The sequence below is a fragment of the Triticum urartu genome, chromosome 3 (assembly GCF_003073215.2).
Source record: "Triticum urartu cultivar G1812 chromosome 3, Tu2.1, whole genome shotgun sequence".
In the NCBI taxonomy this organism is placed as follows: Eukaryota; Viridiplantae; Streptophyta; class Magnoliopsida; order Poales; family Poaceae; genus Triticum; species Triticum urartu.
This window is the reverse complement of record NC_053024.1, coordinates 548,884,556-548,887,957: the sequence shown is the minus strand read 5'-3', so window position 1 is coordinate 548,887,957 and position 3,402 is coordinate 548,884,556.

The window sequence follows — 3,402 nt, the reverse complement described above, 5'->3', positions numbered from 1 at the left end:
TACTTTGCATTATTTGCTCGTCGTTGCTTAATTGGTCGCGGAAACTGTGGAAACCTTAGTATCCCTGATATTATTATTTTGCTTCAAGGTTTATACAGTGATAACACTTTTAGCATGGGCTGTATTATTGCTAAACGGTTAAGTCTGAACCGTACCTAGGGCCCCATCTTTGGAGGCATCTATGCCTCACGCCTAGCTGCACATTTTAACATACCTATTAGGCATGCTGAGAAGGAAGAAAAGGTGCTGACCCGTGTTTATCTAGATTATAAAAGTATGGTGGCACATGATTTTATTGTTAAGAATAGGCAGGAGAGCTTAAATATCAATTGTTCTTTAATAAACATCATCCTGAGGCTATTACCCTGCCTACTCCTTCTTTGTTTGCTCTATCTTCAGGCACGTACCTTGTTCCGTTGACGGCTATTCAAGCCTACCGGAACCCTGCACCAGCCGAGGAGCCAGAGCCGGAACCACAATTTGATCCCTCACGACAGTCTAATTACCAGTGGGATCCGGAGATGATTGCCAGCCAGTGGCAATCGGAGCCTTCTTCTTCCTCATCGCAGTACGACCCCAACTACTATTATGGATATCCGCCAGGCCAGCCGTGGCCATAGACCAACTTAGGCCAAAAGCCTAAGCTTGGGGGAGTACGTATTTCTCACCGACATTACATTTATGCTCACACACTCATTGCTAAATGTCAGTGCTCATACTTTTTCATTGTATCATCCATGCTAGTTTATTTTCCTTTTTGTGCTTTCTTCTTGTGTGTTTAATAAACCTTAAGAAAAACCAAAAAAAATAGTTGTAGATTTTAATTAGTTTACTTTCCATGCTTGTAGTAGTAATTAAAAAGAAAACCCAAAAAGATTTCATGTTCTTCTTTTGCTTGTTGGGAGCTTTCCCGTGTAAATAGTTTTATTTCTTTTCTTTTCCTTGGGGGTTGATAGGAGAAGACCATGATTAAATTGTTGAAGTGGCTCTTATATGCATTATTGTTTATCTGACAAAAGAGCCTATATTGCCTTGTCTTCTCCTGTTTATTGAATGCTTGCAGATTCCAGCTTAGTCCAATGCACGTGCACTATTCACATCGTTTGGTCGTGCAAGTGAAGGGAAATTATGATGATATATGATGGACTGGCTGAGATGAGAAAAGCTGGTATGAACTCGACCTCTTTTGTTTTTGTAAATATGATTAGTTCATCATTCCTGATTCAGCCTATTATGAATAAACATGTTTGCAATGACAACTAGAGATCATAGTTTCTTATGCCATACTTGATTAGCTATGAGTTATAATGGTTTACCTTGCGTGCCAACATGCTATTAAAATAGTTATGATGTGGTATGATAGGGTGGTATCCTCCTCTGAATGATTTAAGTGACTTGACTTGGCACATGTTCACGCATGTAGTTGAAACAAAATCAACATAGCCTTCACGATATTTATGTTCATGGTGGATTATATCCTACTCATGCTTGCATTCCGTGTTGATTAATTTTAATGCATGTTCATGACTGTTGTCGCTCTCTACCTGGTCGCTTCCCAGTCTTTTGCTAGCCTTCACCTGTACTAAGCGGGAATACTGCTTGTGCATCCAGTCCCTTAAACCCCAAAGTTATTCCACATGAGTCCACTATACCTACCTATATACGGTATCTACCTGCCGTTCCAAGTAAATTTGTATGTGCCAAACTCTAAACCTTCAAATAAATATCCTATTTTGTATGCTCGAATAGCTCATGTATCAACTAGGGCTGTCTGTATCTTCCATGTTAGGCGGGTTATTCTCAAGCGGAGTGGACTCCGCTCCTCACTCACGAGATAAATGGCTGGTCATCGGGATGCCCAGTCCCATTATTTATGCAAACTAAATCAAAATAATTGCAAACAAAACTCCCCCTGGGACTCTTGTTAGTTGGAGGCACTTGTTGTTTCGAGCAAGCCATGGATTGATGCTTGTGGTGGAAGGGGGAGTATAAACTTTACCATTCTGTTTGGGAACTGCCTATAATGTGTGTAGCATGGAAGATATCGCGATCTCTTGGTTGTTATGTTGACAATGAAAGTATACCGCTCAAAATATTATTCACCTCTGTTTCAAAACCGAGCTCTGGCACCTCTACAAATCCCTGCTTCCCTCTGCGAAGGGCCTATCTATTTACTTTTATGCTGAGTCATCATCCTCTTATTAAAAAGCACCAGTTAGAGAGCACCGCTGTCATTTGCATTCATTACTGTTAGTTTACATTGAGTATGACTTGACTGGATCTCTTTTACCATGAATTACAATGTCTAGTCAGTCCTTAGTCTTTAAAGGTGCTCTACATTTATGTTTTGCGGTCTTAGAAAGGGCTAGCGAGATACCATCTTATTATATCATATTATGATTGTTTTGAGAAAGTGTTGTCATCCAAGATTTATTATTATGGCTCGCTAGTTGATTATGCTATTGATATGAGTAAACTTAAGACCTATGCATTATTGCGAATGTGGTTAGTTATAATCTTTGCTGAAAACTTGACTGCTGGCTTTACATATTTACAACAACAAGAGCAAACAGAGTTTGTAAAAGTTTTTCTTTATCACTTTCAGTTTGTCAACTGAATTGCTTGAGGAAAAGCAAAGGTTTAAGCTTGGGGGGGAGTTGATACGTCTCCAACGTATCCATTTTTCCAAACACTTTTGCCCTTGTTTTGGACTCTAACTTGCATGATTTGAATGGAACTAACCTGGACTGACGCTGTTTTCAGTAGAATTATCATGGTGTTATTTATGTGCAGGAGCAAACGTTCTCGGAATGACCTGAAACTTCACGGAGCCACTTTTCAGAAAATAAGAAAAATACCTGCCAAAGATAAAGGCCAGGGGGCCCACCACCTTGCCACGAGGGTGGGGGGCGCGCCCCCCTACCTCGTGGGCCCCCTGTTGCCTCTCCGACTCCAACTCCACCTCCATATATTGAGTTTCAGGGAGAAAAAAATCAGAGAGAAGAAATCATCGCATTTTACGATACGGAGCCGCCGCCAAGCCCTAAAACCTCTCGGGAGGGCTGATCTGGAGTCCGTTCGGGGCTCTGGAGAGGGGGATCCATCACCGTCGTCATCATCAACCATCCTCCATCACCAATTTCATGATGCTCACCGCCGTGCGTGATTAATTCCATCGTAGGCTTGCTGGACGGTGATGGGTTGGATGAGATTCACCATGTAATCGAGTTAGTTTTGTTAGGGTTTGATCCCTAGTATCCACTTTGTTCTGAGATTGATGTTGCTATGACTTTGCTATGCTTAATGCTTGTCACTAGGGCCCGAGTGTCATGATTTCAGATCTGAACCTATTATGTTTTCATCAATATATGAGTGTTCTTGATCCTATCTTGCAAGTCTATA